Source organism: Pieris brassicae, chromosome 13 (assembly GCF_905147105.1).
Source record: "Pieris brassicae chromosome 13, ilPieBrab1.1, whole genome shotgun sequence".
In the NCBI taxonomy this organism is placed as follows: domain Eukaryota; kingdom Metazoa; phylum Arthropoda; class Insecta; order Lepidoptera; family Pieridae; genus Pieris; species Pieris brassicae.
The window spans coordinates 2,616,281-2,630,245 of NC_059677.1; the positions used below are offsets into that span (position 1 = coordinate 2,616,281).

Here is a 13,965-nt window from a genome sequence, read left to right on the forward strand (position 1 = left end):
CATCGAGGTGATTCAAGATTGGATGTCCCGCCACTGATGCCATCACGAAGCAGATCGCCGTCACGTCCCGCGCATCGTGCTTCCGCTCGAGCCGCTCGCAGCTTGGTCGCTGCCCCATACACCGTCGCAGGAGCCGTCGAGATACGAAGGTTGGTTTAGTTCTGCATCGACGTTTCTACGTGTTCTTTATAAATCAACTTTGCGGTTAATCTCTGAGGTTGTCACTTAATTGAAGAACACGTTATTTACCTACATATGTGGGTACTTTCAACGTTAATATTTAGTGCTGCGGGTCGTCGTCCAATACCAAGACTCAGTCTCGATAAAAAAAACAAAGATACTTATTTTTTCATTTGGTCGAGTTTTTGCTTTTCAAGAAGACTGTTGGCGAGCCCTTGTCCTACCAAATACCTATTCTTCATCATGATATGTTTTATGCTTTTTCCCCCTGACGTAACATTTTACTCTCATCGGCGCATTTGTTTGTGATAGCCGTTCTGGAAACGTAATACATATGTTATATTTTATTGTTCTTCTAATTTAATATACAATAAGATAAACAGAAATGTTTAAGCACAAATATCGGGAGCCGACTTTACAGTTAAACATGGGATTGATGGAGTAATGAATGAAACGCAATATTTTCGGCTACACCACACTTGTCCACGACAGTTTTTATAATGTCATTGACAAGCTTGGAGTCTAGTTTCTCTTTGGCCGGTCTGTTGGGGAACGCTGGTGACCGTTTCCCAGTAAGAGAATGTGTTGCGAGAATGCTGCAATACAAAGTAATACACACTCAACCATATCATTTTGAAAATATAATTGATAATAAGTACTTACTGTCGAGGAAATACGGCTGTCAATAGTTTCCTGGTAGCCATCGTATACGAACTCCACTTAATGGATTTGTAAATTATCACTGGGATTTTTGCGTTTCCATCGCCGATTGTCATCTATAACATTATTATTTCAAAATATATATTTCAAAGTGCATACTTACACTAGCATAAATCAAGAATCGAAAAGATTATTGATTTACTAAGCAAAATAAAAATATTTTTTAACAATATTACATTTGCCATTGTAACAATCAAACATACAGTATTAACAATTTTCTTAACCTACATAGTAATAAAAATGAAGAAAGCATAAATGGAAATCTCAAAATATTTAATGACAATTAAAGAATTACTTACCATATTCTCCTCCAGTGGCTCCGGCGCATGTAAAAACTCACTTTCGTCAGTTACACTCTGGTCTGATGACTCCTGTTGTAAAGAGATTTAATAATATTTTAGATAGTTTCCCATTTAGTTAACAAGACAATGTTTAAGTTATTTTTATGTGAAAAAGGGAATTTTTAGTTATTCTAGTATTATCAAACTTACTGAAGTGCAACTGCGAGTCCGTTTACGACTAGTCGTTGGGCCTTCTTCCTCCATCGTCATCGATGAACTGCTTTCGTCCACTGTTACTGAAGAAAGCCTCTCTGACATACCCACATCTTCGGTTTCCTGAAACGTAGATGGCATACCACATTTTGAATTACAGTTTTGTAGTTCAGGCATCGGATTGATAGGACAGCAATTGTATATATGCCAAACTAAGCCGTTTAACAGCGAATTGATTTCGACCATTCTTTTTAGAATTCAATAGGATCCTATAAAATATAATTAAAGATATAATAATTACAGTAAGTACTTACGAGTCTTTGGAGGACACTGAATTCCGTTTCCCCGAAGTTGTAATAAGGCTTCTGCGGCGAGTATTTCAGCGATGCCCATCTCTACGTTAAAATAATAAATATGAATTTCTTCTCGAACCAAAATAGTAATTAAAAAAGTTTTCAGAACTAAATTTGTCATTACATTTCTATGTTACACATTTTCTGTAGTCTAATGCGAATTTCGTGTACCTAGTTCTCGAATCTCACTGTAAATATAACAGTAGACTCTCGCTAAAAACCACTAGAAGTTTACAGTCACCATTTTATATTTTATCAGGGACTGAAATATATAGGTTATTTGACATCATTGTGTGGGGGCAAACATATTTATGAAATTAGCAATATTTTTCTTCTATTTAGTTGTTTACAATCTGTCAATAGGAAATGTCAACAATACCAATTAGAATAATCTAACATAATAATATTATAACAAGTTTAAGTTTTAATTTTAATTGTTATGAGGATTTTAATAATTTATCGTAAGTATTTCCTTAAAATCATTCAGCAAAGTGAAGTTCTCTAAATAGTGCCTAGATCCCGTGCGGCGACAAATCTTTCTTCTGCCTGTGCGAGGTAAAACAATCTAAGTACAAAATATCAGCACATTTTGATTTAGTTTATAAAATCTGTGTAAATGCGAATTTTTGACTAAATGTGGTTTTTCCTCTTCCACATATAAATGAATAAGATGTTCACTATCTAAATTAATTATAAATGAAACTAATTCAAAGCCTCGCAGTGAGCGTAATAGGCAAGTTTCACCATAAATTATAAGAACAAGTCGAATTGTATTAAGATTTCGTTTGACTATGATATAAAAACTAATCGTAATTACATATTATAATTTTTTTGCCCAATTCTTGATGCTACATTTTTATGTGAGTTACGGCCAACAGCAAAATTCAGAGCTCGAAGTCCACTCTGTGTTTCTTAATTGTGACCTTGAGGTGAGTGTTTAATATAAAACGCGAAATATTAGTTTAATTGGCATTTACATATAATTACGTAAACCTTAGGCAAAGATGATACATATATGTGATGCAGGACAGCTACCACAAAGAAAAAACTAAGAGAAGAGAGACAAGGTGTCGGCAAGTCTCGCTGGAATGCGTGAGCATTTTCATACGATGGAGTTTCGCGTTTCTTCGCGAGTTTCTTCGCGTTTATATATTTATAGTATCGCGTTTAGGATACCTTTAACTGGGGCTGCAGTATCCCTAAATCTATAAAGCTTAAAAATTATGAAAAATAGTTTAAATTATATAAATCTACACGGTTTCTAATCTTCATTTAGACTGTTATGATAATTGAACACAAAGGTTAGGAAACTTCTAGGTTAGATTCAATATAACGTATCTTGTTAATTACCTATAGACAATGTTTTGTACCAAACCCATTGTTTTGACTAGTGATTCCTGCGTCCGTATCCAACACAACAAAACAAATAAAAATCTTCTACTCTAATATAAAACCCACACCAAAGCCACCAACTTCTACCCACGGTGTAAATTTTATAGAATAATTATTATTGCAATCGCTCTTTTAAGGACGTCATCTCCTTTCCTGATAATGAAGTTATAAGATTTCAACGTGAAGAAATTTTGAAGCACAATACACTTCGTAATTGTAAAAAGAAACTCGCAGTGACAGTGAAACTGTGTGATATTCCATCAGTAAGTATTTAGTTTTATTACCTGGTGACCAGCCACTGCCACGAAAGTAACACGAACCTAATAACCAAAAGCTACCCTTTAGTGGGCTATTTCTAATGCAATTCACTTCCAATTGGCAAGTTGGTGATCAGTCTACTGAGAAACGTCTGGGACTTTTGGGTCTAAGGTATGCCGTTTTCCCGCAATGTTCTTCCTCACCGTTCCAGATGTGCTCATAGAATGTTTATTGGTGCACGGATCGGCCGGATTATGTTTATCTGATAAACAAGCTTAGCGAATAGGCATAAATGGCAGGAAGTCTATCGACATGATTATGTAATTTGACGAGTCGTTCTCGGAGAAACTTTAACCACTTGAAACTTTTTCCACCGGTGTCACTTCGACGTGCGTCGTTCCACAACTGAACATTCTTTAAGGCAGTTTTTGCCGCGCACCACTGGTATGTTGAACCAGCTGCCCACCGAAGTATTTCCGAATCCATTGGATTTAGTGTCTTTCCGTTCCGTTCCGAAAAGAGAGTTCCAATTAAAAAACCGGCAACGCACTCGCGCACTCTGACATTGAGAGAATCCATGGGTCACAATATCACTTAACCTCAGGTGAGCCTTCTACCCGTCTGGTTCTATAACAAAAAAATATTGGATGTAAAGGCGAAAATAAAAGCTTTGCTTGATGGGATTATTCATTTCAGAAAACCACGGGTGATGAATTCATACCAATTGAACACGTTTTAGACGCTCACAATAAACGCATAAGGCTCTTAAACCCGTACATATTACGTCTACGGAGGGAAAAACCTTCTCAATTGTATAAAATTCGGAAAATGGAAGTAGGTACAATATTATCTACCCTTTCTTAGCGTTCTGTTGATTAAAAGAAAATCCTGTATATACGCATATGGTTGGTTGATGACCTGCCGAGATCGAAAGTTGTGAACGTTTACCCCAAAGATTACCTAAGCACCCTGCTACAACCTTATAAATAAAATAAATCAATGGCACTACAATCTTTTTAGTTCTGGGCCTCAGATTTCTGTATCTGTTTCATGTTCATTTGTTAATCATGGAATAGGCAAGTAGGTCATCAGCCTTCTGTGTCTGACGCACGCCGTAGACTTTTTGGGTCTAAGACAAACCGTTCCTCACGATGTTTTCCTTCACCGTTTGAGCTTATGTTAAATGCGCACATAGAAAGAAAATCCATTGTTGCACAGCCGGGGTTCGAACCTACGACCTCAGAGATGAGAGTACGCTGTAGCCACTAAGCCAACACTGCTCCACAACCTCATAAATAAAGAGGAAAATTTTGTGAAATGGTAGGAGGTAAACTCTTGATTTACTGAAGTTAGTTGTGGCTATGTTGTTTGGACATTTCACAGGCCCGGAAAATTAATCGATTCTTCCTATGGTTACAGATCGTAACTGGAGTATTCGGTGCCAATATTCAAAAAGGTAGTCGAAGTGTAAGTCTTATCTTTCGAAAATTTATTTTGTCTTTGTCGGCGAGAGAGAGAGAGAGATCCCGTTTGTATTCGCGCTCTCTTTTAATTTAGTATGGATTACGCAAAAAATGTTTACCATGTATATGCTATGTTTGATGTTTTCAATATGATTTTGAAAAAAAACCTCATTCTTGGGATCGGGATCGTTAGAATGAAGACTCAGTTCGCGAAAATTGACATCCGTATGTCAAATGAATGTTATAATTACACTCATTTAGTTAAGGTCTATCAAATTGCTCGAGTACGCTGTGATTAAATGATTATGTCATTTGAATGTGATGTATTGATGTCTCATCTCTAGTCCAAACATAGACACTTGATCCGTCTTTCCGCCATCTTGTCGTCTTTGCATGAACTAAAGAAAATTATGAGTTTTGATTTACAGCATTTAGTCCATAAGAAATATTCCGAGGATACAACGTCTACAAAGTATGACACTCTAGATAATAGTGGTGTATATCATGTGGATACAAGCAATGCTTTCTCAGGTAATTTTACAAGCTGTTTCAATCTCACGTTTAGTAATGCTATCTCTACCGGGTTAAAAGGAGTAACTGCGAGTGACGGGCCTTCATAAACTTATTTATGTGTTGATAATTTACAATCATACAGAAAATTGTTTTGACTCTAATTTGAGTTACTTCTTCAAGAATAGCGCTAGCCGCGGGTGTTGCAGGTGTCCATGGGCCATCGATTTATCGCTGTTTTCAAAGTGACCCTAAAGTTAATAAAACAATTGGTCGAACGAACGTAGCGTTAAAGACGAGAGATTGTTATATTGAGTTCCAGTGAAAGTCTAAAACAGCTGCATACTTCTAAAGTCCACACTTTATTGCGATATTTAGCATGATTCATAAGAAAGGTTTTTGTTAAAAGATTTAAGCGTCACTAGTTACCATAATAGCACAAAAGGGAATGATTAATTTTTAGATTTGCATCGTTTTAAGCTATGGCTTAACAGTGATCAGCCATATCAAACAGATTTTTCTGTCTCGTTATGTCAACATTTACCTAATCGTGGGATAAAGTATATATTTCTAATATAGTCCTGTGGAACACTGTGTAGGCTGTAATACCAATGCCATTTGAATTGTAAGTACAATCGTCATTTTCTAGCCAATGACAACGCTAAATATCTTTTTTTATAATCTGTAGTCTGCATCCAGTATGGCATCGTTTTAGTGCTCTGTAATATTTGAAAAAAGAATTCAGAGCGCCGATTGGACTTTTGGCGGGAACTCCAAACGTGGCGGTCGATTTAATTATTGTTTCGTTAAAATATTACCAAAACTTATTTTAGTCAAGTGTAAATAATTGTATATTTTGTTAATTTTAAAAATGAATGAACCGGAAGACCTCGAATCGTTCCAAAATTGTTGTGAGTGCTTTTCGTTTGACAGACTGATTCTTGTCAGTGAAATTAGTGAGATAGTGCAAAATCAAATGATAGAGCAAGATCCCTCCCGCCGCCTGAGTGATATGTAAAAAGGTAGATCCTATTACGTGGCTCTACATAAATTCATCAAAAATAGAGTTGTGAAATTATAATAAGCCGAATTAAAATACTGAAGACTTGGTTAAACTCCAAAAAAAAAGAATTCAGAGCGCCGACTTCTAATTTTAATAATAAACAATTCCGTTTCGCTTAATCCGCCGTTGACACGTCGTATTTTTAAATTATTATTGATTTTCTTTTTTAGTTAAGTTTAGGGTCAGCCATGATACCCGAAGCACTGTTGCTCATCGGCCTATGCCAATTGAGCACGGGGATTCCTTAGTCATTTTTATAAATACTGTATATATACTGAAATAACATCCCATATCTTAATAGTTCTTATTAAATATTTATATTAGAATTTTTGCGTGAAACGTTAATATTAGTTTGATAACGTAATAATGTAATATAATAATATGATATTTTATCGCTAGAAATAATATAAGAATTAACTAATTGAAATGACTTGTAATGTAAAAACAACAACATCAATTAATTGAACCATATTCTTGAAAATAAATTATTATTCTTATTCTTGAAAATAAATATGAAATCTGAATTCTTTCAGAAGACAGGGCTCAAATGTCATATTTTGAAAATACCGAATACCAGTCTGTCATACATAACAAAGGTAAAATATTATTTCATAGTGGTAAAAACAAAATAAATAACTTAACAAACGACAATCAATATGTTTTATATGAAATTGGAAATGCCGAACTTTGGTACAAATCTCAAATAGAAGTTTTCGAGAAGATGACACTGGAAGGCAAAATAATGTGGAATGATTTGACTAAACGCGAAATCGCAAGGTAATTGTAATTGATGGAAATACTTTCATCACACTTGCAGCACAGTATCTGGCGAGCGACTAACCGTGGATACCGCTGTTTAACAATTGGTCTTTATTTCTATGTATTATCCTTCGTTACTTTTTGGAAGTAGATTAAGGAATCTAGTACACATCCTTATTTGATCCCATAAAATATCTCACGAGAATCTAAAATTCCGAGGACAAATGAGAGTCGTTCATATCAAATAAAACATTTGTTTCAGTGTGAGTAGTTTAGATCCTTTATGGAAAAACCAAGATATGAGTGTAAGTTACCTTACCAATGATGTCGTGAAGAGAGAAGATTTCGACTTGCCCTCAGGTGGCTTGTGTTTAGTCCTACCATTAAACTATGCGCGGGAAAATTTACTTCCAAAAGATATAAATATTAGTAAGTGACAAATATTATAAATCTATTTACATTATATTACCGTGTCGAGAGCACGTAAGACAGGCCGTCATGTATAATGAAAAATATAATGAGTGTTGTTAAGGCTTTAACTAATAATCCTTTAAAGCGTTGACCATTTTTGAGTTGTAATGTATTGTAATTTTTTAAATTTAGTCATAAAGGCAAAAAAATAATAATTTACAACTATGTTTTTCTTGTTTTATCGCTGCGTATTTATCAATTTAAGACAATAATTATTGATACAAATTTAAAAGTGCGAGACGAAGAACAATGTTTTCTTCGGGAACAACGAAAAAACGGGGATACTATAGCAAATTGTCACCTCTATCAGCCCCTGATGGGCATACGTCGATTTGCCAATAACCCTGTATCATATATTTGCACCTCGAAGGCGTCTGGTCAATTACTCCATTGTGTCCTTAGACACAGCGTCTGTAATTGTCTTGTGTTGCCATTACAGATAATAATGGTGAATTCATAATAGTGCCAATCAGTGATGTTATTGTTGTCAAATCAAAACAAGAAGGTTTGAAAGACTTAAATCTCACAGAAATTAAAAGAAAACAGGTAACACACCATCCATGAGCCTATCGTAATCCTTTCCTGCTCAATAGTGACTTTTGTAATTCTTGTATTTCTTATTCTTTTGTATTGCATCGCAATTCATGAATCCGTGAAATTAGCTTTTTAGATTTTAGTTTATGTTATAAAAAATGTTTGAAGTGACATTTCCTTATCGGCGTTGGAAAAAATTCACATTCACCGTCACATTTTTCGGTTAAGCGCCATCATTTTCTTGTCCCTTCCACGGTTGATTAGAAGAGTACTTCTGCAGCGGATTAGAGATAACATGTCGTTTACCAATGATAGTAATAATTCTATTACAATTAATGAAATTCTGTAATAATCTTAGTAGTAAATTAGGTAAAATGAAATAATTGTATTATTTGTATTCATGTCTATGATAATAAAAGCCTTTTGGTAAACTTTATCTTATTTAACCAATTTCTGTAAAGCTGCATATAGTAGACATTTTTCGAAAAATAAGGTCATAAAGAAATTGTCACTTCTTACGTGTGTACACTAGTACACGCACACATTTTGTATTATTTTAAGTGTCGTACCCCGTGAATGCACGCCGCGCATTGAAGACTCATCGAATACCCAGAAATCTTTAATTCCACCAATGCATACAAATATCTTTACCATGGAACTACCCTTAGAGATATCGCACGATGACTATTGATGTTCAAGTAAGAAATTAATGTGTTTCTGTAACAAAACCTGTAACCTCGTTACTTCATTAACAAATCTGATTTCAATATTATTGTTAGATCTTATTAGAAATGGCGTTTTATTAGAAATAGACGATTCCAGCCATAAGAAGTCGGAATACAACTTAATTATGTAATTTATTATTTGGTTGCGGGGAGCGTCAAATATAACTTTTCGTGATTTCGTGTATTTTGACAAGATTTTTTGACTTCCTCCGCAATAGACACCATATTTCAGTTAATTAACCAGTGGGATAGGGTGGCAGATTTTTGGGGAGGCAAATTTGGGAACCGGAGTTGTACATTTGGTGTAGCAAACTTCAATATTCTAGAGTAAACGCTGACTCCCGAGGAAGGTTTTTAGATAGATTCAGTTGCTTATTTTTAATTTTACCCGCAATTAACTTCTGCGCCTTCAGCTTACACTTTGTACGAGTGAATAGAAAAAGCAGAAAATGGGAATCCCCCCTATTAACCCACGCATATCACTCTTAGTACTGGTTGGTGGCTGCAAACTGCGTGGTTTGTGTATAATTTTGTGCTCAAAAATCAGATCCAATAATTTTTCGTGCAATTTCAATAAAATTGTTGGATTGTAAACATCTAGAACACGACAATTGTTATATAGAGGCAAAGACGGCTGAAATGTCACCGGTGTATATAATATACTTGTATGTACTTGCATATAATATACTTATAATAATACGTGTTAATAAATTTTAGTTGCATTGATCAATGGAGACGGAGTAGCGGTCGCAACAAGAGATGTGGCTATCAAGAAGAATGATCGCTGTTTTTGTGTTTGGCATTGCGATTGCGTTTGTTTAGGTAAATATAGTTTTAGGCGATCCTTGCGAGTAGTCAAGAAAGTAAATATACATTAATTGCGGCGGGCGGTGGTGCGCGACGGCGCGAGAGCGACGTGTCGATCACGTGATTGGTAAATCAGTTGACGTTTGTGTCCCGCGCTGTGTACGATGCGCAAACTTTCCCCCAGTCTCTTGTTTAATGCTCAATGCTTAGTTTGTTTTTCTTTATATTACAAAATAATATAATAACATCATTACCATAGGCGTCTTGTTTAGGAGACAAATACATATAAAAGTAGTTTCTCAATTTCCTTTTTTGTCTGTAAACGTTAGGCTATCTACGTATAATATCTGACTGGGTTGTCAATTTCTTAGCCGCGGTAGCAAACACCTCAACATTCTGTGTCCTTATACGTTGTTTGCTCTCGATTTACAGCGCCGAATCTGCGTTACCGCTCGAGTCTGTACGTCATGCAGCATGCTTCACTCGTTTTTATGTCATCTCGAAAAAAGTGCTCGACTAGAAGGCATTTACTTACTTTTTCTGTTATGGCTAGTATTTTGTAGTGTTTAAAGATTCCTCTTCGTTTTTAATGAATCGAGCACATTTCTCGAGACAAATTGTTTGACGATTCGCATTTGTAGGTAATATATTAATTGTTATTGTGACGATAAAAAAGTTTGTCGAGTGGGAAATGAATTTAAAACTAAATTCAAAATTGACATTAAAACTAAAATAATAAATGAACTTTATTTGAAACATCTATTGACTGATTTTTATGAATTAGATTTTTGGCATATATGCTCTCAGGTGACGATCCGAAATTAATATGCCGAGATATGTCTGAAATGGATGTTCTAGCAGCTGGTTTTTCTCCTCACGAAGGAAGAAGACGCGTGCGGTCGGCATGCTATCACGATGATGTGACAATTAACATGTATATTATTTTTGTTGGCGTTTTATTTTTATTACTTCTGTTTGGTGAGTTTCTTATAATAGATTTCATTTTTTGTTACTTTAGGTAGTTTGAGTTTAGGTTGATTGGTCCTTATTTGGTTAAAATAAAACTTCCTAATAATTCGTCGAGAAGAGGTGAAGATGGAATGTGGAATGTGTTTATTTTTTCTCATAGTTAGTGCTACACCCTCCCTCGCGAGGGGGGTGTTTTGTCCTGTTCGGGGCGTATGCCCCCTTCAGGTGGTGTCTATGTTCGCGCCCTGCTGATACAGGGCGGTACGGGGGCGGGCATATAGCCCTTGGTGAGGGCTGCAGGCGCGCGGGGAGACTCAGTCTCTACCCGCTGCGCGCAGCCGATGGGGTCATGTCCGGAGTGTCAAGTCCGGTGGTGATGATGATGAGGAGGGGGCCAAGGAGGAGGAGTAGTCTCAACTTGGCCCTGGTGTCGTGATGAGTGATGGTATCGGGCAGCTTGCGCGACTCGCGGTCAAGCACCGCCGGGTGAGACCCCCGGTGGACCCGGGAGAGGCCCAGCGAGGCGACCAGCGGTCGAAGCCGCGGTTGCTGCCCTGGTGTCGTCGGGACCCGCGGAGAAGAGCTCACGCGGGTACTTGTATTGGTCGGGCGGCCTGGAGTGCCACGGCGCGATGTTTTGGAGGTGAGGATGTTGAGAGGCGTCCGCTCGATCAAACATCCTCATCGCGAGCCGTGCGACGAACTCGTCGATCGACTCCATCCGCAAGTCTCGCGCTATGGTGGCGTTTCTCACGTAGCGTGGTGCCTTTACAGCGCGCCGTAGGACGGTGTTTTGTACGGTGCGCAGTCTTCGGCGGTTGGTCTCCTTGGCATAGGAGAACCACGCCGGTGCCGCTTACGTGAGGTGAGGGCGCACATACAATTTGTGTAGCGCGAGCTTGGTACGGAGAGGTAGGTTGCCTGTGAAGAGTGGGCGAAGCGTGTGCGCCGCCCACTTGGCTCTCCCTACAGCCCTGGAGATGTGGTGCGCATAACGCATCGCGTCAGACTCCGGTCTATGGTGACCCCTAGATAGGTGACCGGCGTCTTCCACGGCACGTCTCGATCCAGGAAGCGTAGGGGTGGTGGCAGCCTACCCCGGCCGAAGACAATGGCCTGTGTCTTGTCCGGGCGGCGGCGAGTCTCCACTTGTCCAGCCACTCTGGCAGGAGGTCCAGAGTGCGTTGGAGTTTTTGAGCAGCGTGCGAGGCCCTCAGCGCTGACGCCACGTACGCCGTATCGTCGGCGTAGAGGGCGAGTGTGCACCCCTCGGGGCACGGAACGTCGTCGGTGTACATGGTGTAGAGCAAGGGCGATAGCACGCTGCCTTGTGGGACGCCCGCCGTGATGGGTCGCGGTCTCGACGCAGCCTCTCCCGCCGCAACGAAAAACGTGCGCTCGGTGAGAAAGGCGCGGAGCACGGCGACCATTCGGCGGGGCAGTGGAGACTCGATGAGCTTCAGCACGAGGCCGTCGTGCCAGACACGGTCAAAGGCCTTCGCCATGTCCAGCATAACGGCGGCGGCCCCCTCCTTTTTGTTGAGGGCCGAGGCTGCAGTGAAGAGTACCTTCGTCAGTTGCAGCGTCGTGCTGTGCTCGCCGGGAAACCGAACTGTTCGGGCCTCGGCTGCAGGTACTGTTCGATCCTCTGCAGCAACAGCCACTCGAACAGTTTCGACTGCGTCGAGAGCAAGGTGATGGGTCGATAGCTCTCGGGTCGGGTAGAGTCCTTCCCGGGCTTCGATATTAAGATCACCTTGCCCTCTTTCCATGATATGGGGAAGTGCGTATACCGGAGGATACCCGTGAAGAGGCGCGACAGCGCGACTATCCACCTCATGGGCAGATGGCGCAGCGCCTCGTGGGTGATGCCGTCCGGTCCCGGCGCCTTCCTGGGTCGCAGTCGTGAGATCCTCTTCCGCACTTGTGACGGCGAGAAGAAGATCTGGTCTTCGTCGGTAGAGATCGGGCACGTCAGCCACGCCTCGACAGCGTTCACCACCTCTGCCACGCGCGTAGGGGACGTCGCGGGGTTCGGCGAGAACTGACGCTGGAGGTGTTCGGCGAATATTTCGGCCCGATCTGTGTCATTGTAGGTTATGGCGCCGTTGCTGTCACGCAGGGGACGCTTCGGCTCTGGAGTCCTGTAGAGACGACGGCAAAGTTGGTAGAGGCGAGTAGGCTCTGTGGTGGCCTCTCCCAGTGTGCTCACCCATGTGCGCCGTTCGTGAGAGGCCAGCTCGGCCTTGACACGTTCGGCGAGGCGATTCAGCTGCGTTTTGAGCGCGGGGCAGCGGTTGCGCTGCCATTGCCTCCTGAGCGCGCGCTTGCGCTGAATCAGCCTTTGCACATAGGGTGCAAGGTTCTGGCAGGTGATCTCCGGCGTGCGCGTTGAGGTCGCTGCCGCCAGAGCTGCCTGGAGTTGCCGCGTCATGGACTCCGCCATGTCGTCGTGGAATGTGTTTATTTTTAAAAACTGTAGATTTATATACAAAAATTATCCTACACTGGCCACTAGTGGTAACATGTGGTACCAAGATGCGAAAGGTGCGTAGACGATAAAATCGAGGCGCGGCAAAAAGTTGTCCTTTTCTGCGCGCAACCGTCGAAGGGTACGAACGTGTTCTTCTCAGAACACTTCGATATCGTGGTCTAACGATAACGCCAATTAACTGTTCTTTTCAGAACAAATTATTGTTTCATGACGATAACGTTTACAACTGTCCTTGTCGGGACACATCACTGTTTCATTACGACACGTACTAATCACCTACATTACCATGGTAACGATGTTATGTCAAATATATGGTAACCATGGTAACAGCCTTTTATATTTTATCTATTAATTAGGCTCTTTTATTAGGAATTTAATTTTTTTTATTACCTAAACAATTTGTTTTGGGAATAGTAAATGGCAAACACATATAATTATAGTTTATTAATGATTGTTTGTAAGCAAGAAATATTTTTTGCTTACATTTTTATAAGAGGTGTTGGCCTAGTGGCTTCAGCGTGCGACTCTCATCCCTGAGGTCGTAGCTTCGTCCTCATGCTGTGCACCAATGGACTTTCTATGTGCGCATTTAACATTCGCTCGAACGGTGAAGGAAAACATCGTGAGTAAACCGGCTTGCCTTAGACCCAAAAAGTCGACGGCGTGCATCAAGCACAGAAGACTGATCACCTACTTGCCTATTTGATAAACAAATGATCATGAAACAGCTACAGATATCTAAGGCCCAGACCTAAAAAAAGTTATAGCGCCAT

The 13,965-nt window shown here is 39.9% G+C and overlaps 2 long non-coding RNA genes across 2 annotated transcripts; both read left to right on the plus strand.

The window, feature by feature from the left end:
* The first annotated feature begins 3,306 nt into the window (after positions 1–3,306).
* Positions 3,307–4,859, plus strand: LOC123717643. The gene is made up of 3 exons (XR_006754863.1): positions 3,307–3,402; positions 4,094–4,231; positions 4,817–4,859. It is a non-coding gene; the product is annotated as an uncharacterized LOC123717643 (long non-coding RNA).
* A 2,205-nt stretch (positions 4,860–7,064) lies between these two features.
* Positions 7,065–8,308, plus strand: LOC123717644. Its single transcript, XR_006754864.1, has 3 exons — positions 7,065–7,210; positions 7,455–7,621; positions 8,103–8,308. It is a non-coding gene; the product is annotated as an uncharacterized LOC123717644 (long non-coding RNA).
* Positions 8,309–13,965: the final 5,657 nt, after the last annotated feature.